This window comes from Pleurodeles waltl, chromosome 11 (genome assembly GCF_031143425.1).
Source record: "Pleurodeles waltl isolate 20211129_DDA chromosome 11, aPleWal1.hap1.20221129, whole genome shotgun sequence".
NCBI lineage: Eukaryota > Metazoa > Chordata > Amphibia > Caudata > Salamandridae > Pleurodeles > Pleurodeles waltl.
Genome location: NC_090450.1, coordinates 699,773,923 through 699,801,262, shown reverse-complemented (window position 1 = coordinate 699,801,262; position 27,340 = coordinate 699,773,923). Strand labels below are relative to the sequence as shown.

General features: G+C 46.2%; 1 protein-coding gene across 6 annotated transcripts in view; it reads right to left on the bottom strand.

Annotated features, from left to right (window-relative positions):
• Positions 1-27,340, bottom strand: part of OGDH (oxoglutarate dehydrogenase) — an 833,675-nt gene that overhangs the window by 175,217 nt on the left and 631,118 nt on the right. The window lies entirely within an intron of this gene.

Below are 27,340 nucleotides of genomic sequence, written 5' to 3'. Positions count from 1 at the left end.
CAAGCCTCCCAGTACATCATTACAGACTGGAAGAGCAGTTTAAAACTGGGAACCAGACTTTGCCATTTAAAGCAAGAACAAAGCCAACCGAAGGACATCAACCCCAGGCCCAGGACCACTTCACCTCCTACACAGACCTGAGTAGCCACAGGAAAACACTCCCTCCACAGTCTACTTGAGCATTTTCAGAATCTTGCATCCCTTGCATTAGGACCACTTCCAGCCATGGTTTAAAGGGTGAATTCAAGGTATGAATATGAAGAGGGGTCTGATGAAGGAGAACTAGCATAACAAATAACTTTCCTCCTGCATCATGAGATATTTTAGACTTTTACAAACAATAGAATATCAAGTTCAAACCACTACTTCAGAGATGAACAAACTGGGGAAATGGGAAAGTTAAACTATGAGAGGCATTACAAATAAGTGTCAATTTTAAACTTCAAGTCCATATAAGAATGTCACCAAAGGGTACAGACCAATCACTGGGTGCACGCTGTGTAAATCTAATAGAATGCCTGCATCAAATTAAAAGATAGACATTTCTCAAGAAGTCAAAGGTTCTTTTTACTCTTCTGAGCTTTGTTTGTACCCAAGAGGAGGTGTGATTGCATTGTAGCAACACGGTAATGCTACGACTTACACATTTACCCATGGTTTGCTAAATCCAGAATTTCCTTAAAATATGCCTACACATGAGCAAAACTATGTTCTAACAAAAATCAATCAGCACTATTTCAACATCTATTGCATGAAACAATTACCACTTTCTGGAAATAACATCCGAGAATAATGGGGGCAAAAAAGAAAAAGTTACTAACCTGCGGCAATAATCTTTTTGGTCAATCCAGTACCTGCAGATTCCTCACCTGTAGAATGATCCTAAACATCCGACTATCTGGAAACTTCAAAGCTCGCAAGTTACTAGTAGGGGGCTCTGGCATCATATTAACTCAGATGTCATCACTGAAGCCACACAATTTTCATGATTTTAAGGCAAGCAAATATACTGGCCTCAGCACTAATAACGTGAACAAAGGTAAACAGGGACCTTATTACTTTTCCCTATAACACATTCATCAAACAGGAAGGTGGACAGAAACAATGGGAAATCCAAATGTAGATAGTTTCCAACAGAAAGATGGTTCCTGCAGCTAAGCAGCTTTTTCTTCTGATGGATACTTCTACCTGCAGATTACTTACCTGAAGAATAGATTTCAAAGCAGTACCCTTTCCTAGAGGAGGGCTGGTGGATGGTTAGTTAAGAAGGTCCAGAAGAATCGATACGGCAAAACAGCAGAGCTTATGCACTTTAGAATGCAGGCAGTGATGATTAGTGAAGGAAAACAAGTATGTCCATGTAGTTGCCCTGTAGTTCTCTGCAATAGGAACCCCTCTGGCAAGAGCAGAGATTGAAGATTTGGCCCTAGTAGAATGTGCCCTAATCCCTTCAGATCTTCTTTCTTGGCTAAAGTGCTGCAGGTCTTGATGCAGAGGGTGATCCACCTGGACAACGTTTGCATCTGGACTGATTTGCCTTTTTTCGGAACTGCAGTACCCAAAGAACAGCTGGCTATCCAGTTGTCCTTGGTGAAGTACAGGTAGAAACTATGTTTGCTGAGGATCCAACCTATGAAGCTGCTCCTTCTCACCCTCGTTTTGAGAACAGGGAAGGACTTGGGGTATAAGGAAGAAGGTAGGCACAGTGATGGACTAATTAATCTAAGTGAAAGGGAGTCACTACTTTAGGAAGGAAAGCAGCCATGGTTTGCAACACCAAACTGTCAGTGGAAAAAAAAAAAAAAGGTGAATCACTGACAGGAACTCTCAAGGCCTGCAATTCATTTATTCAGCTTTCAGAGGTGACTGTCACTAAAAACACTGTTTTTAAAAGTTAACATTAGCAACTGTGAAGTGGCGCAAACTGAGACCCCATCGAAAATGGGAAACAAGATTAACCTCTTCGCGCTTAGGCCTTCATAACTTTTTGTCCACATAAGCTACCCACGCAAAATTTGCGTCCTTTTTTTTTCAACATCCTAGGGATTCTAATGGTACCCAGAGTTTGTGGTTTCCCCTGGAGGAGACCAAGAAATTAGCCAAAATACAGTGAAAATGTTTTTTTTTTTTTAAATGGGAAAAAAGGGCTGCCGAAGAAGGCTTGTGGTTTTTTCCCTGAAAATGGCATCAACAAAGGCTTTCTGGTACTAAAATCACCATCTTCCCACCTTTCAGGAACGGGCAGATTTGAATCAGAAAACCAAATTTTTCCACGCAATTTTGGCATTTTACTGGGACATACCCCATTTTTAGTATTTTTGGTGCTTTCAGCCTCCTTCCAGTTAGTGACAGGAATGGGTGTGAAACCAATGCTGGATCCCGGAAAGCTAAACATTTCTGAAAAGTAGACAAAATACTGAATTCAGCAAGGGGTCATTTGTGTAGATCCTACAAGGTTTTCCTACAGAAAATAACAGCTAAAATAAAAAAAATATTGAAAGTGAGCTGAAAAAACAGCAATTTTTCTCCACGTTTTACTCTAACTTTTTCCTGCAATATCAGATTTTTTAAAGCAATACACCGTTACGTGTGCTGGACTCTTCCGGTTGCGAGGATATATAGGGCTTGTAGGTTCATCAAGATCCCTAGGTACCCAGAGCCAATAAATGAGGTGCACCTTGCAATGGGTTTTCATTCTATACCGGTTATACAGCAATTCATTTGCTGAAATATAAAGAGTGAAAAATAGGTATCAAGCAAACCTTTGTATTTCCAAAATGGGCATAAGATAAGGTGTTGAGAAGCAGTGGTTATTTGCACATCTCTGAATTCCGAGGTGCCCATACTAGCATGTGAATTACAGGCCATTTCTCAAATAGATGTCTTTTTTACACACTGCCTTACATTTGGAAGGAAAAAATGTAAAGAAAGAAAAGGGGCAATAACACTTGTGGACACATCCCATTTTGACAGAAAACAGAGGTGTTTTTTGCAGAGTGCCTACCTGTAGATTTTGGCCTCTAGCTCAGCCGGCACCTAGGGAAACCTACCAAACCTGTGCATTTATGAAAACTAGAGACCTAGGGGAATCCAAGATGGGGTGACTTGTGGGGCTCTGTTCTGGTACCCAGAATCCTTTGCAAACCTCAATTTGGCCAAAAAAACACTTTACCTCACATCTTGGCGACAGAAAGTTCTGGAATCTGACAGGAGTCACAAATTTCCTTTCACCCAGCGTTCCCCCAAGTCTCCCGATAAAAATGGTACCTCACTTGCGGGGGTAGGCCTAGCGCCCACAAATGGAAATGGCCCAAAACACAACGTGGACACATCACATTTTTTCACAGAAAACAGGTGTTTTTTTGCAAAGTGCCTACCTGTAGATTTTGGCCTCTAGCTCAGCCGGCACCTAGGGAAACCTACCAAACCTGTGCATTTATGAAAACTAGAGACCTAGGGGAATCCAAGATGGGGTGACTTGTTGGGCTTTGACCAGGTTCTGTTACCCAGAATCCTTTGCAAACCTCAAAATTTGACTGAAAAAAGTGTGTGGGTAGGCCTGGTGCCCGCGACAGGAATAGATCACACAACGGTCAATGTTGAGGCAGCTGTTGACCCTGGGGTGATCCATTCCTTACGCAGGCACTATGTGTAGGCACTCAAGTGGGGTAGTGTTTTTATCAGGACAGGTGAGGAATCACTGGGTGGTAGGAATTTTGTGGATCCCAGCATATTCCTATAGTTTGTGTGACAGAAATGCGAGAAAAATAGAGTTTTTAATTCAGCTTTGCAGGGTTTTCTGGGTAAGAAAACTTTGGGGAATCAACACAAGTCACATCTCTGTGGACTCCCCCGAATGTCTAGTTTCCAGAAATGTTTGGGTTTAGTGTGTTTCTCTATATGGCTGCCGAACCCAGGACCAGAAACACAGGTGCCTGCATTACAAAACCAGTTTGTTTTGCGATAGATAATTTTGATGTCTCCACAATACGATTTGGGCGGTGGAATTTGGGGCTGAACTAAATTGGGGAGCTCCCAAGAGAGCACTCTCTCTCTCTGCTTGCCGCCGCATTCACCTGCTCTCTGGGTTGGGCTAACCCACTATTACCCAGTTGCACAGACTGTGCTTGCGAAGGGACAGCAGGACTGTCCTCATCACCTCCCTTATAATTTACTGGAAGAGGAGTGATCGAATGGGACTCCTCCGACTGAAAAATCACTCCCAGAGTCTGCGCCATTGTCCTATCCCTCAGATGCTGTCTCAGTATCTGATGTCTCAGTCTCTGATCCTATGTCAGAGCTGTCCTCTATAACCCGAGTGACGGCAGCAGTCATCCATCAAGAAGCCATCTCTGCTATTGGCTAAACTGTTGCTCTAAAACACTAGCCTACGTAGACATTCACAAAATCGATGGTGTGTGTGAGATACGTGCAACAGTAGAGGCCACCTTACCTGCGCTTCTTCCCTCAATCAGCACGTTCTTTCAAGACACTCAAAAAACACCTTGTCACATACCATTCGTCACAGTCTTTAGCACCTCCTGCGCCCAGTCCAACAATCATTATTGGTGCTCCCACTCCTTCCTCCTCGGATTCCCTCATTACCACCCAACAAAAGTGCCCTTCATCTCTCCATAGCTGCCCTACACCCCGCACATACATTTCATTTGTATTATAGCGCAGATAATGGCTGACTTTACTAATGTACTCAGCTATTTACATAAAATACAGATTTGCTCTTTGCAGTAGGCATATAAACCTTCTGCGCTTCTTTATGGCACTAAAACTGCCACTAGACAAGTCTGACCCTTTTGTAACAATCACAATACTTACTTGACTTTTTTATTGCTGCCTAAAAGCTACAGTTGAAAAGCGTCAGTTGAAGTATGTGCATGTTGGGCTCGGAGTGTTACAAGTTGTTTTTCTTCGAAGAAGTCTTTGAGTCACGAGATCGAGGGACTCCTCCCATTTCGGCTCCGTTGCGCATGGGCGTCGACTCCATCTTAGATTGTTTTCCCCGCAGAGGGTGAGGTAGCAGTTGTATATGCTAGTAATAGTGCCCATGCAATGGAGTGAATACGTATGTACATAATGTAGTTTAAAGTAATATATTTACAAATATACAGATGTTCAAGATCAACTTCTAAACGGCTAAAGGCTCCCGGGGAGGGGGGTGGGCGCATGTGAATCTGCAGTGACTAATGCCACGAACAGATGTACACTGGGTAAGTGACATTTTCCGTTCGATGGCATGTGTAGCTGCAGATACACATGCTGTGCATAGACTAGTAAGCAGTTATCTCCCCAAAAGCGGTGGTTCAGCCTGTAGGAGTTGAAGTTGTTTGAAACAATGTTCTTAGTACTGCTTGGCCTACTGTGGCTTGTAGTGCCGTTAGCACATCTACACAGTAGTGTTTGGTAAATGTATGAGGCGTAGACCATGTAGCTGCCTTACATATTTCGGTCATTGGAATATTTCCTAGAAAGGCCATGGTAGCACCTTGCTTTCTAGTTGAGTGTGCCTTTGGTGTAATAGGCAGTTCTCTGTTTGCTTTAAGATAACCGGTTTGAATGCACTTAACTATCCGTCTAGCAATGCCTTGTTTAGAAATTGGATTTCCTGTATGAGGTTTTTGGAAAGCAATAAATAATTGTTTTGCAAATTTGTTTTGTTCTGTCAATGTAGTACATTAACGCTCTTTTGATGTCTAATGTATGTAGTGCTCTTTCAGCTACAGAGTCTGGCTGTGGGAAGAACACTGGTAATTCTACTGTTTGATTTAAGTGGAACGGTGATATGACTTTTGGTAAAAAGTTAGGGTTTGTCCGTAGAACTACTTTAGGTTTGTGTATTTGAATAAATGGTTCTTGTATGGTAAATGCTTGAATCTCACTTACTCTTCTTAAAGATGTGATGGCAATTAAAAATGCAACTTTCCATGTTAAGTATTGCATTTCACAAGAGTGCATGGGCTCAAAAGGTGGACCCATGAGTCGTGTTAAGACAATGTTGAGGTTCCATGAAGGAACTGGTGGTGTTCTTGGTAGTATAATTCTCTTTAGGCCTTCCATAAAGGCTTTTATGACTGGTATCCTAAATAGAGAAGTTGAGTGCGTAATTTGCAGGTAAGCTGAAATTGCTGTAAGATGTATTTTTATGGAAGAGAAAGCTAGCTTTGACTTTTGCAGATGTAGTAAGTATCCTACGATGTCTTTGGCAGATGCGTGTAAGGGTTGAATTTGATTATTATGGCAGTAATAAACAAATCTTTTCCACTTATTTGCATAGCAATGTCTAGTGGTAGGTTTCCTAGCTTGTTTTATGACCTCCATACATTCATGTGTAAGGTCTAAGTGTCCAAACTCTAGGACTTCAGGAGCCAGATTGCTAGATTCAGCGATGCTGGATTTGGGTGTCTGATCTGTTGTTTGTGTTGCGTTAACAGATCTGGTATGTTTGGTAGTTTGACATGAGGCACTACTGAGAGGTCTAGTAGTGTTGTGTACCAAGGTTGTCTTGCCCATGTTGGCGCTATTAGTATGAGTTTGAGTTTGTTTTGACTCAACTTGTTTACTAGATATGGAAGGAGTGGGAGAGGGGGGAAAAGCGTAAGCAAATATCCCTGACCAACTCATCCATAACGCATTGCCCTGAGACTGATCTTGTGGGTACCTGGATGCGAAGTTTTGGCACTTTGCGTTTTCCTTTGTTGCAAATAGATCTATTTGTGGTGTTCCCCAACTCTGGAAGTAAGTATTCAGTATTTGGGGGTGAATCTCCCATTCGTGGATCTGTTGGTGATCCCGAGAGAGATTGTCTGTGTAGGAAGTTGGCTCTGCATGTGCTATTTCAAAGTAAGGAATAGCATGCACAGAGTCCAAGGGTTCCCCTTAGAGGTAAGATAGTGGCAAAAAGAGAATACTAATGCTCTATTTTGTGGTAGTGTGGTCGAGCAGTAGGCTTATCAAAGGAGTAGTGTTAAGCATTTGTTGTACATACACACAGGCAATAAATGAGGAACACACACTCAGAGACAAATCCAGCCAATAGGTTTTGTTATAGAAAAATATATTTTCTTAGTTTATTTTAAGAACCACAGGTTCAAATTCTACATGTAATATCTCATTTGAAAGGTATTGCAGGTAAGTACTTTAGGAACTTTGAATCATTACATTAGCATGTATACTTTTTACATAAGACACAATAAGCTGTTTTAAAAGTGGACACAGTGCAATTTTCACAGTTCCTGGGGGAGGTAAGTTATTGTTAGTTTTAACAGGTAAGTAAGTCACTTACAGGTTTCAGTTTTTGGTCCAAGGTAGCCCACCGTTGGGGGTTCAGAGCAACCCCAAAGTTATCACACCAGCAGCTCAGGGCCGGTCAGGTGCAAAGGTCAAAGAGGTGCCCAAAACACATAGGCTTCAATGGAGAGAAGGGGGTGCCCCGGTTCCAGTCTGCCAGCAGGTAAGTACCCGCGTCTTCGGAGGGCAGACCAGGGGGGTTTTGTAGGGCACCGGGGGGGGGGGGGGCATTCCCTCGGCAGGCGTCGCTGTGGGGGCTCAGGGGGGACAACTTTGGTTACTCACAGTCGTAGAGTCGCCGGAGGGTCCTCCCTGAAGCATTGTTTCTCCACCAGTCGAGTCGGGGTCGCCGGGTGCAGGGTTGCAAGTCTCACGCTTCTTGCGGGGAGTTGCAGGGGTCTTTAAATCTGCTCCTTGAAACAAAGTTGCAGTTCTTTTGGAGCAGTGCCGCTGTCCTCGGGAGTTTCTAGTCTTTCTTGAAGCAGGGCAGTCCTCAGAGGATTCAGAGGTCGCTGGTCCCTTGGAAAGCGTCACTGGAGCAGGTTTCTTTTGGAAGGCAGGAGACAGGCCGGTAGGACTGGGGCCAAAGCAGTTGGTGTCTTCTGTTCTTCCTCTGCAGGGGTTTTTCAGCTCAGCAGTCTTCTTCTTCAGGTAAGTTGCAGGAATCTAAATTCTTAGGTTCAGGGGAGCCCTTAAATACTAAATTTAAGGGCGTGTTTAGGTCTGGGGGGTTAGTAGCCAATGGCTACTAGCCCTGAGGGTGGGTACACCCTCTTTGTGCCTCCTCCCAAGGGGAGGGGGTCACATTCCTATCCCTATTGGGGGAATCCTCCTTCTACAAGATGGAGAATTTCTAAAAGTCAGAGTCACCTCAGCTCAGGACACCTTAGGGGCTGTCCTGACTGGCCAGTGACGACTCCTTGTTTTTCTCATTATCTCTCCTGGACTTGCCGCCAAAAGTGGGGGCTGTGTCCAGGGGGCGGGCATCTCCACTAGCTGGAGTGCCCTGGGGGATTGTAACACGAAGCTTGAGCCTTTAAAGCTCACTGCTAGGTGTTACAGTGTGAAGCACCTCCACCCAGAGCAGGCTTTGTTTCTGTCCTCAGAGAGCACAAAGGCTCTCACCGCATGAGGTCAGAAACTCGTCTCTCAGCAGCAGGCTGGCAGAGACCAGTCAGTCCTGCACTGAACAATTGGGTAAAATACAGGGGGCATCTCTAAGATGCCCTCTGTGTGCATTTTTTAATAAATCCAACACTGGCATCAGTGTGGGTTTATTATTCTGAGAAGTTTGATACTAAACTTCCCAGTATTCAGTGTAGCCATTAAGAGCTGTGGAGTTCGTTTTTGACAGACTCCCAGCCCATATACTCTTATGGCTACCCTGCACTTACAAGGTCTAAGGTTTTGCTTAGACACTGTAGGGGCATAGTGCTCATGCACATATGCCCTCATCTGTGGTATAGTGCACCCTGCCTTAGGGCTGTAAGGCCTACTAGAGGGGTGACTTACCTATGCCACAGGCAGTGGGAGGTTGGCATGGCACCCTGAGGGGAGTGCTATGTCGACTTAGTCATTTCCTCCCCACCAGCACACACAAGCTGGCAAGCAGTGTGTCTGTGCTGAGTGAGGGGTCCCTAGGGTGGCATAAGACATGCTGCAGCCCTTAGAGACCTTCCCTGGCATCAGGGCCCTTGGTACCAGGGGTACCAGTTACAAGGGACTTACCTAGGTGCCAGGGTTGTGCCAATTGTGGAAACAATGGTACATTTTAGGTGAAAGAACACTGGTGCTGGGGCCTGGTTAGCAGGGTCCCATCACACTTCTCAGTCAAGTCAGCATCAGTATCAGGCAAAAAGTGGGGGGTAACTGCAACAGGGAGCCATTTCTTTACAGTCTGCTAACTGATTCTGAATTTCTGGAATAAATTGTGCTATTAGGCGAATGTGGTTGTGAATCGCCCAATGCCATATTCTTTGTGCCAGGAGACACAACTGTGTTGAGTGTGTCCCTCCCTGTTTGTTTAGGTAATACATCGTTGTCATGTTGTCTGTTTTGACAAGAATGTGTTTGTGGCTTATGATGGGTTGAAATGCTTTCAGCGCTAGAAATACTGCCAATAGTTCTAAGTGATTTATGTGAAACTGTTTTTGGTGAGTGTCCCATTGTCCTTGGATGCTGTATTGATTGAGGTGTGCTCCCCACCCTATCATGGAGGCATGTGTAGTGATTACATATTGTGGCACTGGGTCTTGGAAAGGCCGCCCTTGGTTTAAATTTATACTGTTCCACCATTGAAGCGAGGTGTATGTTTGGCGGTCTACCAACACCAGATCTAGAAGTTGACCCTGTGCCTGTGACCACTGTGATGCTAGGCACTGTTGTAAGGGCCGCATGTGCAACCTTGCGTTTGGGACAATGGCTATGCATGAGGACATCATGCCTAGGAGTTTCATCACCATTTTTACTTGTATTTTTTGATTTGGATACATGGCCTGTATTACCTTGTGAAATGCCTGAACCCTTTGTGGACTTGGAGTGGCAATCCCTTTTGCTGTGTTGATTGTCGCCCCTAAGTATTGCTGTATTTGACACGGCAGAAGGTGTGACTTTGTGTAGTTGATTGAGAAACCTAGTTTGTGGAGGGTTTCTATGACCTACTTTGTGTGTTGTGAACACCTTTCTAGCGTGTTGGTTTTGATTAACCAATCGTCTAGGTACGGGAACACATGTATTTGCTGCCTTCTGATATGTGCAGCTACGACTGCTAGGCACTTTGTAAAAACTCTTGGCGCAGTTGTTATTCCGAACGGCAACACCTTGAATTGGTAATGTACCCTTTGGCATACAAACCTTAAATACTTTCTGTGTGAAGGATGTATCGGTATATGGAAATATGCATCCTTTAGGTCTAGTGTTGTCATGTAGTCTTGTTGTTTGAGTAGTGGGATTACGTCTTGTAATGTCACCATGTGAAAGTGATCGGATTTGATGTAGGTATTTAATGTTCGGAGATCTAATATAGGTCTCAGACTCTTGTCTTTTTGGGGTATGAGAAAGTACAGAGAGTAAACTCCTGTTCCTTTCTGGTGTTTTGGTACTAATTCTATTGCTTCTTTTAGTAGCAATGCCTGAACTTCTAGTCCTAGAAGATCTATATGTTGTTTTGACATATTGTGTTTTCGGTGGGACGTTTGGAGGGAATTTGAGAAATTCTATGCAATAACCATGCTGGATAATTGCCAGTACCCAAGTGTCTGTTGTTATCTCCACCCAATGTTTGTAAAATTGGCTTAGTCTCCCCCCGCACAGGTGTTGTGGATGTGTGACTTGGAAGTCACTGCTTGTTTTGAGGGCTTTTGGGGCTTTGGAACTTCCCTCTATTTTTTTGGGATTGTCCCCCTCTATATTGCCCCCGAAAACTTCCCCGCTGATATTGGCTTTGATAAGTGGGCCTTGCTTGTGAGGTTGTGGCTTCTGTAGGTTTACCTCGAAACCCTCCCCTAAATTGTGTTTTGCGAAATGTGCCTCTGCTTTGTGGGGAGTAGAGTGCGCCCATGGCTTTTGCGGTATCAGTATCTTTTTTGAGTTTTTCAATAGCAGTGTCGACCTCCGGCCCAAACAACTGCTGTTCATTAAAGGGCATATTCAGCACGGCTTGTTGTATTTCCGGCTTGAATCCTGACGTACGCAACCATGCGTGTCTCCTTATCGTTATTGCACTATTTACTGTCCTTGCAGCCGTATCTGCTGCGTCCATTGATGACCGTATCTGATTACTGGAGATACTTTGTGCTTCTTCTACCACTTGTTGTGCCCTTTTCTGGAACTCTTTGGGTAAGTGTTCTATGAAATGCTGCATTTCGTCCCAATGAGCTCTATCATATCTTGCCAAAAGTGCTTGTGAATTGGCAATACGCCATTGGTTTGCTGCTTGTGCTGCAACTCTTTTACCCGCAGCATCGAATTTGCGACTCTCCTTGTCTGGAGGTGGTGCATCTCCCGAGGTATGAGAGTTTGCTCTCTTGCGAGCTGCCCCAACAACCACAGAATCTGGTGTTAATTGCTGCGTAATATAAACAGGGTCTGTTGGTGGTGGCTTGTACTTCTCCATCCTTGGAGTTATGGCTCTGCCTTTTACAGGATCCTGAAATATTTGTTTGGAATGTTTTATCATTCCTGGGAGCATAGGTAAGCTTTAGTATTGGCTATGAGTGGAGGAGTGTATTAAACAAAAAGTCATCCTCAATTGGTTCTGAATGCAAGGTGACGTTATGAAACGCAGCTGCCCTTGAGACCACCTGCGTGTAGGATGTACTGTCTTCAGGTGGCGACGGCCTCGCAGGGTAACAGTCTGGGCTGTTATCTGATACAGGAGCACCATAAAGGTCTCATGCATCAGGATCATCTTGACTCATTGCAGTATGAGTCGGGGATTGCATCAGTGGTGGAGTGGCTACCGGTGATGTGTGCATTGATGGTGGTGGAGTTGTTTGTCTTGCCACCTTTGCCTGTGGCTGCTTGTCCTTTTCTTGAAAGGCAAGTTTTCTTTTTGTTTTAATTGGGGGAAGAGTGCTTATCTTCCCTGTGTCTTTTTGAATGTGAAGCCTTCTTTGAGTGTAGTCTGGCTCAACAGATTCAAGTTCTTCTCCGAACTTATGTCCTTGCATCTGGAGGACAATCCCTGTTCCTCTGTGTAGGAACCTGTTTTCGGTTCCGAGGCTGGATGTTTCGTAATCGAAATCCTTTCGGTCGCCTTTTTGGGCTCTGAGGAAACCTTTGTTTTCGGCGTCGTGGTGTCTCGGTACCGAACCATTTCGGTGCCACTGTCTCGGTGCCGAATCTGCTCGGAGCCGCTGTCTCGGGCCCGAGATTGTTGTGTGGCGGTATCTCGACGGAGTCGGATGACTTCGCCACATGCATGCCCTTTTTCGGTGCCGATGATCGTCACCTATTGCTCTGGAGACAGACACAAGTTACAGACCAGATGCTGATCTGTATATGGATACTTGTTATGACATTTTGGGCAGAAGCGGAATGGGGTCCGTTCCATCAGCCTTGAAGAGACACGTGGCCGGGCCGACCAGGCCCCGACGGGGGGATCGAAAAAACCCCGAAGGGCCACCGGAGCTCTTCAAAAATCGGTGTCGATCTGTTGTAACTAACCCGATACCGAACGCAAACAATACCAACGATTTTTCTGAGATTCTAACTAACTTTCCGACCTGAAACACGGAGCGAAAAGGAACACGTCCGAACCCGATGGCGGAAAAAAAAACAATCTAAGATGGAGTCGACGCCCATGCGCAATGGAGCCGAAATGGGAGGAGTCCCTCGATCTCGTGACTCGAAAAGACTTCTTCGAAGAAAAACAACTTGAAACACTCCGAGCCCAACACCAGATGGCGGGATGTGCACAGCATGTGTATCTGCAGCTACACATGCCATCGCACATATATATATATATATATATATATATATATATATGGAAAATGTCACTTACCCAGTGTACATCTGTTCGTGGCATGTTGCGCTGCAGATTCACATGCTGTGCATTATCCTGCCATCTAGTGTTGGGCTCAGAGTGTTACAAGTTGTTTTTCTTCGAAGAAGTCTTTTCGAGTCATGGGACCGAGTGGCTCCTCCCTTTCGGCTCCATTGCGCATGGGCGTCGACTCCATCTTAGATTGTTTTCCCCGCAAAGGGTGAGGTAGGAGTTGGTAAAGCAAGGATACTAGAGGTGCCCGTGCAATGGAGTAGAAAACTATGTACATATTGTGTATCAAAGGAATGTTTATTTACATATTTACAATTTACATGCAACTAAAACGGCTACAGGCTCCCGGGGAGGTGGGAGGGTGCATGTGAGTCTGCAGCGCAACATGCCACAAACAGATGTACACTGGGTAAGTGACATTTTCCGTTCGATGGCATGTGTAGCTGCAGATACACATGCTGTGCATGGACTACAAAGCAGTAATCTCCCCAAAAGCGGTGGTGAGCCTGTAGGAGTTGAAGTTGTCTGAAATAATGTTCTCAGTACAGCCTGTCCTACTGTGGCTTGTTGTGTTGCTAACACATCTACAGAGTAATGCTTAGTGAATGTATGGGGTGTAGACCAGGTGGCTGCCTTACAAATCTGTCATTGGTATATTTCCAAGAAAAGCCATTGTGGCGCCTTTTTTCCTAGTGGAATGTGCCCTTGGAGTAATGGGTAATTCTCTTTTAGCTTTAAGGTAACAGGTTTGAATACATTTGACTATCCATCTGGCAATGCCTTGTTTGGATATAGGGTTACCTGCATGAGGTTTTTGGAAAGCTACGAATAATTGTTTTGTTTTTCTAAATTGTTTTGTTCTGTCAATGTAATACATTAGCGCTCTTTTAATGTCTAATTTATGCAGTGCCCTTTCTGCTACTGATTCTGGTTGTGGAAAGAAGACTGGGAGTTCCACAGTTTGGTTGAGATGAAACGGTGATATGACTTTTGGAAACAATTGTGGATTTGTACGGAGAACCACTTTAAGTTTATGTATCTGTATAAAGGGTTCTTGGAAGGTAAATGCCTGTATTTCGCTAACTCTTCGTAGAGAAGTGATGGCTATTAGAAAGGCTACTTTCCAAGTCAAGAATTGGATTTGACAAGAATGCATGGGTTCAAATGGTGGACCCATGAGTCGTGTTAGTACAATATTAAGATTCCACAAAGGTACTGGTGGTGTTCTTGGGGGTACAATTCTTTTTAGTCCCTCCATAAAGGCTTTGATAACTGGGATTCTAAAAAGCGATTTTGTATGTGTAATCTGCAAATAAGCAGATATTGCAGTGAGATGAAATTTAATGGAAGAAAAAGCAAGATTTGCTTTTTGTAAGTGTAGTAAATAACCTACAATGTTTTGTATGGAGGCGTTTAGCGGCGTAATTTGATTAGCCTGGCAGTAGAAAACAAACCTTTTCCATTTATTAGCATAACAATGCCTTGTTGTGGGTTTTCTTGCTAGTTTAACGACCTCCATATACTCTTTTGAGAGGTTTAGATATCTAAATTCTAAGATTTCAGGAGCCAGATTGCTAGGTTGAGCCATGCTGGATTCAGGTGCCTGATCTGTTTGTGTTGTGTTAACAGATCTGGTCTGTTTGGTAGTTTGATGTACGGTACTACCGAAAAGTCCAACAGTGTGGTGTACCACTGTTGGCGAGCTCACTTTGGGGCTATGAGTATTAGTTTGAGTTTGTTTGGACTCAGTTTGTTGACCAGAAAAGGAATGAGCGGGAGAGGGGGAAAAGCGTAAGCAAATATCCCTGACCAGCTGATCCATAGAGCATTGCCCTTGGACTGAGGGTGTGGGTATCTGGACGCAAAGTTTTGGCATTTTGCGTTTTGTTTTGTTGCAAACAGAAATATGTTTGGTGTCACCCAGTGGTAGAAGTGATCTTTTAGAATTTGGGGATGTATTTCCCATTCGTGAGACTGTTGGTGATCTTGACTGAGATTGTCGGCTAGCTGATTGTGAATGCCTGGTATATATTGTGCTATCAGGTGAATGTTGTGAATTGCCCAGTGCCCAATTTTTTGCGCTAGGATACACAGTTGTGACGAGTGCGTCTCCCCTTGTTTGTTTAAATAATACATTGTTGTCATATTGTCTGTCTTGACAATAATATGTTTGTGGGCTAGAAGGGGTTGAACGGCTTTTAGTGCTAGAAATACTGCTAGCAGTTCTAAATTATTTATGTGAAGTTTTTTCTGATTGTCCCATTGACCTTGTATGCTGTGATTGTTGAGGTGTGCTCCCCACCCAATCATGGAGGCATCTGTTGTGATAATGGCGTGAGGCTTGAAAAGGCCACCCTTTGTTTAAATTTACAGGGTTCCACCATTGAAGCGAAGAGTGTGTTTGGCGGTCTATCAACACCAGATCTTGGAGTTGACCCTGTGCCTGCGTCCATTGTTTTGCTAAGCACTGTTGTAAGGGCCGCATGTGTAGTCTTGCATTTGGGACAATAGCTATGCATGAGGACATCATGCCTAGTAGTTTAATCACAAACCTGACCGTGTATTGTTGGTATGATTGCATGCTTGACTTTATATTTTGAAACGACTGGACTCTTTGTGGACTTGGAGTGACAATTGCTTTTTGCGTGTTGAGTGTTGCTCCCAAGTATTGTTGTATTTGGGATGGTTGTAAATGTGATTTTCGGTTATATATAGAAAACCCTAGATTGTGCAGAGTATCTATTACATATTGCGTGTGATTTTGACATTGTTGTGTTGGCTTTTATTAGCCAATCGTCTAGATACGGGAATATGTGCATGTGATTTCTCCTTATATGAGCTGCTACTACGGCTAGGCATTTTGTAAATACTCTGGGGGCCGTTGTTATTCCGAATGGCAACACTTTGAATTGGTAATGTTTGCCTTGTATTACAAACCTGAGGTATTTCCTGTGAGATGGATGGATGGGTATGTGAAAATACACATCCTTTAGATCCAGTGTTGTCATGTATTCCCCTTGTTTTAGTAAAGGGACTACATCCTGTAGTGTTACCATGTGGAAATGATCTGATTTGATGAAGAGATTCAGTGTTCTGAGATCTAAAATAGGCCTTAACGTTTTGTCTTTCTTTGGTATGAGGAAATACAGGGAGTAAACCCCTGTTCCTCTCTGGTGATAAGGTACTAGTGCTATGGCTTCTTTTGCTAGTAGAGCTTGGACTTCTATTTGTAATAGGTCTAAGTGTTGTATTGACATTCTGTGCGTTCTTGGGGGAACATCTGGAGGGAATCTTGTGAACTCTATGCAGTAACCATGTTGGATAATTGATAGAACCCACATGTCTGTGGTAATGTGTGTCCAATTGTGGTGGTATTTTGTTAATCTCCCCCCACTGGTGATGTGTGTTGGGTAAGTGTGACATTGAAGTCACTGCTTGCTACCAGGGGTCTGCTTGGTAGGCTGGAATTTCCCTCTTCCTCTTGGGAACTGTCCTCTGTAGGAACCACGAAACCCCCCTCTCTGGTACTGAGATTGGTAAGTGGGTTTTGTTTGGGAGGTGGATGGTTCTGAGGGTTGCTGTCTAAACCCTCCCCTAAATTGTGGTTTCCTATATGTTCCCCTGTATTGAAAGGAGTAGAGCGCGCCCATGGCTTTGGCCGTGTCCTTCTTCATTTTTTCTATTGCGGTATCCACTTCCGGGCCGAATAGTTGATGTTGATTGAACAGCATAGTCAATACAGCTTGCTGTATCTCTGGTTTAAACCCAGAACTTCGCAGCCATGCATGCCTTCTAATTGTTACTGCTGTATTTACAGTTCGTGCCGCTGTGTCAGCAGAGTCTATTGCAGAGCGGATCTGGTTATTTGATATGGCCTGTCCCTCTTCAACCACTTGTTGGGCGCGTTTTTGATGCTCTTTGGGGGAGGTGCTGGATGATGTCTTGCATCTCGTCCCAGTGTGCTAGGTCGTAGCGGGCAAGGAGGGCTTGTGAGTTGGCAATTCGCCACGGATTGGCTGCTTGCGATGCCACTCTTTTCCCAGCCGCGTCAAATTTTCAACTTTCCTTATCGGGAGTGGCGCATCCCCGGATGACTGCGAATTAGCCTGTTTTCTTGCAGCCCCCACAACCACTGAGTCCGGAGGGAGCTGTTGTGTAATAAACACAGGGTCAGACGGGCGGTTTATATTTCTTCTCGACCCTTGGCGTGATTGGTCTCCCTTTCACTGGTTCTTGGAAAACCTGTTGTGCATGTTTAAGCATGCCCGGTAACATTGGCAGGCTTTGATCAGATGCATGCGTGGATGCCAGAGTGTTAAACAGGAAGTCGTCTTCCACTGGTTCTGAGTACATTGTTACATTGTGAAATGTTGCTGCTCTGGCCAGTACCTGCGTGTAGGACGTACTGTCCTCTGGCGGCGAAGGTTTTGTAGGATAGCACTCTGGACTATTGTCCGAAACTGGTGGGTCGTATAGATCCCAGGGGTCCGCATCGTCTTGAGTCATCCCATTATGTGTGGGTGACTGTGCCATTGGTGTACCCACTGGTGACAACTGTGGAGATTGAAGTGGGGACGTTTGTGGTGAGAACTGTGGGGGTGGTGATCTTTCTCTAACCACTTTGGCCTTTGGTTGCATCTCAGTCTCGTGAAAAGTTAGTTTTCTTTTGGACTCGAGCGGAGGGATAGTTTGTATCTTCCCTGTATGTTTCTGGATTTCTAGGCTTTGCTGAGTTTGACCATACTCTTCTAGATCCAGTTCCTGCTCAAATCTGTGCTTTTCTTTGAGCTGTAGAGAGCCCCTGCTCTTCCGTATAGGACGCCTTTTTTTCGGTATCAAAACCCCGATGGAGATTGTTGGTTTCGGCTCCAAGTGGCTTTTTCGAGGTTTACTCGATTATTCGATGCAGACTCTTTTCGGTGCCGGTTTCTTGACTGGAGTCTGAAGTCTTCGGCACTGATTTGGCCTTTTTTGGTGGTGCCGATGTTACTTGGTCACCGTCTTTTCTGTGGGTTGAGCCATGGCTTTCTGGCAGTGGCGTCCCCGAGGCCTTTTGTTTCTTGACCTGACCTTGGGTATGGGACGGGGCAGGTGTACTCACTTTTTGTGCCACTGTTGGTGGTCGATCCCTGTCGGATTCATCAGAGTCCGAACCCTGGATGGATATCCGCATCTCCTCTTCTTCGGCGTCGAGATGCTGAGACTGTTTCGACGCCATCTGTAACCGTCTTGCACGTCGAACTCAAGGTCTTTTTGGATCTAAACGCTCTGCAGGCCTCGCAAGTATCCTCTCTGTGCTCGGGCGATAAACACAGGTTACAGACCCGATGCTGGTCTGTGTAGGGATACTTGGAGTGGCACTTCGGACAGAAACGGAAAGGGGTCCGGTCCATTAGTTCTTTGTCGACGGGTGTGGTCGGGCCGACCAGGCCTTGATTAAGTGCGGAAGCCCCGAAGGGCCGCCGAAGCGGTCTTGTTGTCGGTGCGGATGTGATGATACTAAACCGGTCCCGAACACAAACAATACCGACGAATTTCAATGATTTTCTAAGTTTCCCCGATTCGAATTACGGAGCAAAGAGGAAAACGTCCGAACCCGATGGCGGAAAGAAAACAATCTAAGATGGAGTCGACGCCCATGTGCAATGGAGCTGAAAGGGAGGAGCCACTCAGTCCTGTGACTCGAAAAGACTTCTTCGAAGAAAAACAACTTGTAACACTCTGAGCCCAACACTAGATGGCAGGATAATGCACAGCAAGTGTATCTGTAGCTACACATGCCATCGAACATATATATACGGGCGACCCCCTGTCCATTTCTTTTTTAAATAAAATTTAGCCCCTGGGGGGGCGGGATCGCGAGCGATCGTGCCCCCCCAGGGGACACCTACCTTTAAAAAAAATATATATATAGATATGCCCCCGGTGGGGGGAGGCGTCCCATTTTCTGAGGGGGCGGACCCCACAAGTGAAATCCCTGGTGTCTAGTGGTGTTTCCTGGCCCCCGATCGCAGCTGTGCTGCGATCGGGGGCCAGGAAACACTTTCAGGAAGGCCACATAAGAAAAGGGAGAGTCTCCCCTTTCTTACGTGGCCTTCCCGAACGTGGGGAAGGCCGTTTGTGTGCTCCGATGGGGAAATCCCAAAGTGACGTCAGCGCGCCTCGAGGCGCGCTGACATCATAAAGGGGCGGGTGGAGACACAGAAAAGCTTCCGTGTCTCCCGGGGAATAATAAAAAAATCCTCGGTTGCCCACTGGTCGTGACCCGCACCCAAGGGGTTAAGGTCTCAGTGGGGTACAACAAAGGGATTTGGTGGATACAATTCTTCAACCCCTTAAGAAAACACATCACAATTTTGGACTTTTAATGGAAGGCTTGCCTGGGAGGCAGAAGACAACAAAAGTACCTCTTTAGTGTCAACTGCACAACCCCCCTCTGGGCTAGGGAGAATGAACTGCATTGTTTGCGACAAACATGCCTGAAGAGGGTCTATACAGTTGTCCGTTAACCATGAAACAAAGCTGTACCAACTCCCAGAATAAACTGATTTTGTAGAGGGGTGACAAGCTGACAGGATTATGTTGGCCACCTCTGGTGGAGGCTGAAAGGAGCTTAAAAGTTCAAGCTCAATTTCCAGGCTGGAAGACGGAGGGCTCCGAGATTGGGGATGGGAGAGAAGGTCCAGTCTGAATGGCAGCTTGAGTCGGGAACAAGGGGAGCAGGATAGAGCGAGCAGGGCCAAAGGTCTGCATACCACATCCTCCTTGGCCAATTCGGGGCTATTAGAATGCTTGGGCTTAGTCTTGGTGAATCTTCTTCAGAGCTGAGGAATCAAGAGCAAACGGGAGAAACGTGCAGTACAGCTGAAAGATCCAATTCAACTGAAATGTGTCCCTCAACGGCACTGGAGGAAACAGAACTGCTGGTACTGGACATTTTCAATGGAGGTGAACAATTGGAGGAGTACCTCACTCGGTAAAGATGTCCTGAAGTAACTCCGGCAGAAGACACTACTCGTGATCAGAAAGGTAACACCGGTTCTGGTTTTATGCTCTGACTGAGGCCCAGCTAGGTGATTGGCTGTCATCCAGATAACTTGGCAGTGTGCTTAAGACCACAGCATCAACACCTCTGTCCAAAGAAGTTGAGACCTTACTCATGATGGGAGTCAAACAGATTTCACCTGTGCTGGAATGACTGCCTGCGGAGGTACCACTGCAGAGCCCTCACATGCCAACATGCATGTGCAACCAGAAGAATGCAGGAAGCAAGGAGACTTAGTAGCAGTAAGGACTTCAGGACAGAAACATGTGTACCATCTAGAAAGGATAGTACCATCATCTGGATGTTGACATCTCTCACAGGAGGATCGAAGACTTTCAGATGGGTGGTGTCCAGGAATGATCCTATGAACTGGGGATGCTGGGAGGGCTGCAGGTGAGATTTTGGTAACTTGATTGAGAAGCCCAGGTCCAACAGAGGCGAGACAGTCAAATGCAGATGAGGCGTCATCACCTCTGGTGATCTGGCTTTGAACAGCCAGTCATCCTGTTATGGGAAATTGGAGTGCTCGACCTTCTGTGATGGACAACAATTACCACCAACACCTTGGTCAAGACTGGAGGTGCCATGTCAAACCATAAGAGAATAGTGTTTGTAATCCTCTTCCTGGCTCGATATAAGGGGTTAGCCCCAGCTCCAGACCTGGAAATAGTGTCAATAATCAGCCTGTGGTGTAAATGGCTATCCTCTCAGGAAGCTGGCAGATCAGCGCCAGCCAAGCTGCATGTGTCACAGGATAGTCGTGGCCAAAATTCCCCCTGCACCATTTATAATAATAAAGCATACACCAATGGAAGACCAGCTGGGCCATGTCCCTTAAGGCATGAGTATATTGAGGCAGGAAATGGGGGCACTGATTGAATGCAGAGTCATACTGCCAGCCCAAAAAAAGTTCTCTACCCCGAAGTTTCCAGCCATTTTGACTCGTTCTAAAGGGGCTGAAAGGAAAGTGCCATCCAAATGCCCAAAGGAGCAGGATGCTTTCATGACCAGTGTAGGAGGCTGGCTCAGTTTATGGTGTACACCTATTGAATGGCACTCTATACTGAATCCTGGCAACTTTTAGTGACAGTGAATAGGTGTCCAGATAGCAAAAGCTCCCTAGGGGTAGCTGAGGCGAGCAGTTCAAGCTTATCCAGGAGGAACATAAAGCACTTGCCATACCACAGTAGTAAGACAGTAACCAACTCACAAGAAAGAACCACACAAGTGTTGCAAAAATAAATACTTCATTACAACACTACTACTAGACTAGCATTGGTATATCTCCCTCTGGAGATATCTACACACAATATCCAACAGAAATACCATAAAATATTCAGGGCCAAACCATACCATAAGAAAGTGGAATGTGACATAGTGAACCCAACCAGGGTAAATGTGCTAGTTAGCTAGGGGTAGATAGAAACAAGTAAGGTAAGTGTCCCCAGCGACCAGGTGCAAGGTTGTTACCCACCCAGTCGTCCCATAGGCTAACAGAGAATAGTTTGTTGGAGCTCTTGAGATTCAAGAACCCTTCCTAGTGGAACCTGAGGACACCAGCAGACAAGAGGAAATTAGGAGAGTGCCCCCACCCAAGGATACCCAGAAGACAGGAGTACCTACACCAGGAACCGGGTGCAGAGGGGTGAAGGAACTCTCTCTCTCTGAAGTCAGTGGATTACTCGGATTGTCCAGCTGCTGTCAAGACCCATGGACCAGGCTGGTGGAACCCAGGGACGGATTCCAGACGTCAAAGACCTGTAAAGGAAGGGGACAGAGTCCAGCACCCTTGCAGGTGCCCAGGTGGTGCTGGTGGAAATACCCACCCTCCTTGATGTGATGTTCCTGCAAGTTGGAAAAAGTCCAGCTGCAGGTCAAGGAGCTGCAGAAGATCCCAGGAGTCACCTACGAGCTGTCCCTTGATGGTCACCGGATTGCAGGAGGGTCAGTGATCAGCCAGGTCACCAACAAGCCCTGGCAAATGCAAGCAGGAACTTATTTGAGAAGTTTGGGGGGCCAGCAAGGTCAAGGAGAATCTACTCAGGAGGGGAGTCAGGGCTGGCCCTCATCATGGAGGAAGGCCAGCAGAAGTTGTGTAGCCCCCACGAGTGACCCACAGGCAATGGACACAGGGAGTCACGAGGCGGCCTCAGCAGCACAACAAACAGAAGTCCCACATCGCAGGAGTTGCAGGAGTGGGGCTGAGAGTGCTGGAGGGCAGGGCTTCTTGATGCCTGAAGATCTCCTGGAGGAACAGTCAACAAGCCTTGGCAAGTGCAACAGTCTATGCACAGGCGTTCCAGTCCAGTGGCAGGAGCCGGGGCCCACAGTCTCCCAAGTTGGTCAGAAGACAAGCATGACCCAGAGGAAGTCAGACTCACCACCTGTGAAGCAGAGCCTTTTGATGTTTGTGGAACAGTGGACCCCACCAGCCGGTTAACACTGTCTTGATGTGCTTGCTTTTGCAGGTGAATGACTCCTTCGCTCCAAGAGATTCCTTTGTGCTTCACGGTGCAAACAGAGTCCTTGTGACCCTGGAGAATGCACACCCTTGGATGTCGCAGAATTCTTGCAAGATCCAGAAAAACAATGTTGTAATGGGAGCCTTCCCAACAGAAGCAGATGTGTTTCGGTTCCATAGCAGACCAGTAGCAGTTTCAGAAGCCAGGAGCAGACGATGTCTTGCAGCGACTCCCTTGTAGAGTCATGGTCTACGAATCTGAGGATCCACCCACAAGGGAGCCCTTACATAACCCTAAAAGGGGGTTGGTCACTCTCTCAAGTGACCCACATGTCAAAGAGGGTCAGGGACCTCATCTACCGAGCCTAACCAGTTATATGCTCCCAGGGGCCTCCACCCATCTTGTTTCCAAGATGGGAGAAACTAGTGGCCACCTGGCACAGCTCGGCGCACTTCCCTAGGGGAGGAGCAGGACAGGGGGTTGGTCACTCCCCTGTCCTTTGTGTAGTTTCGCACCAGATCGGGAACCAGGGGTTCCTCAAATGGTGCAAACTGGATTATTCGAGGAGGGCACCAAATGTGCCCTTCAAAGCAGTCTGGTGGCGCTCTGAGGCCACTCCACCCCAGTCCTTACACACCTAATACACAGGGGGAGGTGGTCACACCTTGCAGGAAATCCTTTGTTCTGCCCCTCTGGCCTGAGCCAGGTTCACCAGCAGGAGTGCAGAACAATGTATGGGCTCAGCAGCAGTGAGTTGTGGCAGCTAGACCCCGCAAGGCTGCACAGGCAGAACTGGAGAATCCTCTACGGAGCTGAAATGACCCCCTTCTTGAGAAATCCTCCATCTTGCTTTGGAGGAGCAGGGCCAATAGGGATAGGGATGCGCTCCCTCCCCAGAGAAAGTGGGCACAAGGAGGGGGTAGCCACCCTCAGGGACAGTAGCCATTGGCTACTGCCCCCATACCTAAACACACCCCTAAATCTAGAATTTAGGGGCGACACAGAACCCAGGAAATCAGATTCCTGCAACCTACAACAAGGAAGAGGACTGCTGACCTGAAAGCCCTGCAGAGACGACAACTGACTTGGCCCCAGCCCTACCAGCCTGTCTACCGACAAAGAACCTGCACAGCGACACATCCGACAGGGACCAGCAACCTTTAAGGACTCAGAGGACTGCCATGAACCCGAAGGACCAAGAAACTCCTGAGAACAGCGGCACTGTTCAACAACAGCAACATCTTTGCAACAAAGAAGCAACTTTTTAAAAACTCACTCTTCCGCTGGAAGCGTGAGACTTCATACTCTGCATCTGACGCCCCTGGCTCGAGAGGAACCAACCTCCAGTGCACGAGTGACCAGCAGGCGGCCCTCTTCCTAGCTGGTTCAAGAAGCCCCTCTGTGCCCTGCCTGCATCGCTTAAGTGACCCAGAGTCCCTCCATTGCTTCCTATAGCAAACCCAACGCCAACTTTGCACACTGCACCTGGCTGCCCCTGTGCCACTGAGGGTGTGTTTTGTGTGCCTGTTTGTGTCCACCCCCCCACCCTCACCCCCCTCACCCCCCCAGTGCTCTACAAAACTCCCCTGGTATGCTCCCCAAGGGCGCGGGTACTTACCTGCCAGCAGACCGGAACACCCCTTTTCTCCATAGGTGCCTAAATGTTTTGGGCCCTCCTTTGACCTCTGCAGGTGACCAGCTCTTTGTTACTGGTGCAGTGACTTTAGGGTTCCACTGAACCCCCAACGGTGGGCTGCCTATGCCCAGAAGACGGACTGTTTAAGTGCTTTACTTACCTCAGAACCTTAACCATACTTATATCCCCCAAGAATTGTTGATTTTTGCACTGCGTCCACTTTTAAAATAGCTTATTGCCATTTTAACCTGCACTGTGTGTACTACTGCTTTAATTCAAAGTTCCTTACTTACCTGTGTGGAGTACCTTGCATTTTATATATTTACTTCAAATCATGTATCTTGTGGTTCTAAAAATAAATTAAGAAAATATTTTTCTATATACAAACTATTGGCCTGGAGTTAAGTCTGAGTGTGTGTTCCTCATGTATTGCCTGTGTGTGTACAACAAATGCTTAACACTACCCTCTGATAAGCCTACTGCTTGACCACCCTACCACAAAATAGAGCATTAGAATTATCTAATTTTGCCACTATCAACCTCTAAGGGGAACCCTTGGACTCAGTGCACACTATCTCTTACTTTGAGATAGTATATACACAGAGCCAACTTCCTACTCTTAACTTTTGGGGTTCCTAGTTCCTCTAGCTCCCCCTCTGACTGTAGTGGTATTGCATTAGCTTTGCATGTCTCCTAGATAAGTCTTGGCTGCTCATCCACAGCTACCTCTAAAGAGCCCTGCCTTTCTAGGGGTAGCTATTGGGGATACCTGGACCTGGTGTAAGGTGATAACACCACAGGTGCTCACCACACACCAGGCCAGCTTCCTACCCTGAGGTTCTAAAGAAGGTCTGCAGAACAAATTGTGCCGCCCTAATGGACCCCTCACCAAGCACATGACAGGCTACCATTGCAGGCTGCGTATTTTGGTGCAGACAAAAGTGAAAACAGGACATGGCACACACCCTGTGTGCCATGTCCTATAACACTGCATGCAATATATGTAAGTCACCCCTTTAGCAGGCCTTACTTCCCTAAGGTAGGGTGCATTATATTACATGTGAGGGCATATCTGCAAGAGCAGATATGCCTTTGCTATGTCTCTGTTCAATTCTCTGACATAGTAAGTGACCAAAGAAGCCATTTTAAATGCATGTGCTGGACAATAGTGAATATGAGTTCCCCAGCTACATAATGGCTTCACGGAAGGTAGGGATGTTTGTTATCAAACATCTCGAATTGCTGAACCCACACAGATGCCAGTGTTGGATTGACCAATACATGGACGCAAAAGGCACCTCAGAGGTGCCTCCTGAAACCCTACCAGCGTCTGATGTGCTCAATGACTGGCTTCTACCAGCCTGTCACCTGAGACACTGTTCTAGTCCCCTAGGGTGATTCTTCAGCTCTGGGGGGGGGACCAGAACAAAAGCCTGTGGGAGGGTGTAACACCCCCTCCCACAGGATGACCTGCTGATTAGCCTTCCATAAGGTGGCAGCCTCAAAAGGGATGCCACATTTGAAATGCAAATCTGGCTCCCCTCAGAGGAGAGGAAGCCAACTCTTTGTCCAGAGCTGATTTGGCACCTAGACAGGCAGGAAAATTAGCTAGTCAGGTAAGTGTGCCACCTCCAGGCTAGTACCACCCTAAGGTGAGCTACTGTGAGGTGGACACAATTTTTCCAGAGGTAGCCATCTGTGAGCTGGCATACCTAGGAAATCTGGAACAGGGTTATGACCACTTCCTAAAGGAAGTGGTCATAGAGAGGGCATAGTGACCCCAAGGGTCAGTAGCATGTTGGCTGTTAACTTACACCCCCCCAAACACCCCTAAATTCAGTATTTAGAGGGGCCCTGGCACCAGAGAAGCAGATCCTGATGACCAAAGAGGACCAAGGACACAGAAGAGCTGTGAAAGCAGAAGGGGAGAAAAGAAGTATCTGACCTGGTACCAACCCTGCCGGCCTGTCTGCATCCCATGAACAGTGGACCTGTCCTTCAGCAAACTCCACAAGAAGGGACTCAAACCTCTGGAACAACCGAAACCTGAAGTCACCACTGCACCCGCCGTCTCCGACCCGAGTTGAAGTGGACCACTGGTGTCAACAAGGTTCCCCAGCCCTTCAGAATCAGAGTCCATCGTGGTTTCACCTCTCCTGGACTGCCAGACGCCGCCTTCAGCCTCTACACACAGCACCACTCTACCGTGACCATTCCGGTCCTAAAAACCTGATACCTAAGGACTTCTCTGCACCCGTTACCCCTAAATTGTGGAGAAGAGGACCAAAGGCCTGAGCCCTACTGTTGGTTCAGCTCAACTGGCCTCGTGGCCAGAGCCTGCAGCCTCTCTTTGCAGTAACCGATCGCTATAGGAATGCATTGGGCACCCGACGCTGTTTTACACACTACACCTGGCTGCCCCCATGCCACTGTGGGTATTGCCTTGGACCTTGCCCACTACTCATCTTAACTCCTGGAGATTGTTCTTGTAAGTTGCTGTACTCGACTTGTTTGCAGAACTTGTTTTCCTCCCATAGTATAACATTGCAGAACTCCGAACTGCATGGTACCCACTTTTTAAAGTGAAATAAATTCCCATTTAAAAATGTACTCAACTGAACGATTTTTCTCTGATGCCGAAACATATATAAAGATACTTGCAAATATTATATTTGTGTGGATCTCCTTGAGTCCTGTGTATAATTTATTGAATGTTGACTGTAGATGTGTTGCACTCTTCTATGTTAAGACTAAGGCTGCTCGATCACACTACCCCTAAATAAAGCACTTTGGGTTTGCATTGGGGGAACCTCTGGACCCTTTACACAGTATTCACATACCACACAAAGGAGCAGCTCCCTACAACCTCATTTTGGTATACTATATAAAGAGCCAGCTTCCTACAGGTTTCATGCTGCAGAATCATAATTAAAGATAAGCATCAGGTTTATTTTAAAGCATTAAAGTTTGTCTGGATTCACATGCTTTACACAGATTATGCAGTGGTATTACCTCCTCTGGGGAGGTGGGTTAGAAGAAGAGAGGAAGCAAAGTTTTTTTTTTATTTTTTTTTTTAGTACTGCCTGGTTCACTGCAACCGCTTTTCATGGTTAAGTCAATGTCTTTTGAAGTAAGTTCTGTAGACCATGTGGCTGCTCTGCATTTTTTGTGTGTAGAAAGGTTAGTTGAATGGGCCTTTGGTTTGGCAACTAAAGAGTTATTTGCTAATGAATAACATCTCAATAGCTTGAATAATCAACCTAGTAATAGTACTGTTTGTAAGAGCTGGATTACTGCTTTTACAATGTCTTTGGTAAATTGTATATAGTGCATAATGGCTCTTCTGACATCCAATTTGTGATAGGCTCTCTCAGTGTTGGAAGGCCTTTGGAAAAAAG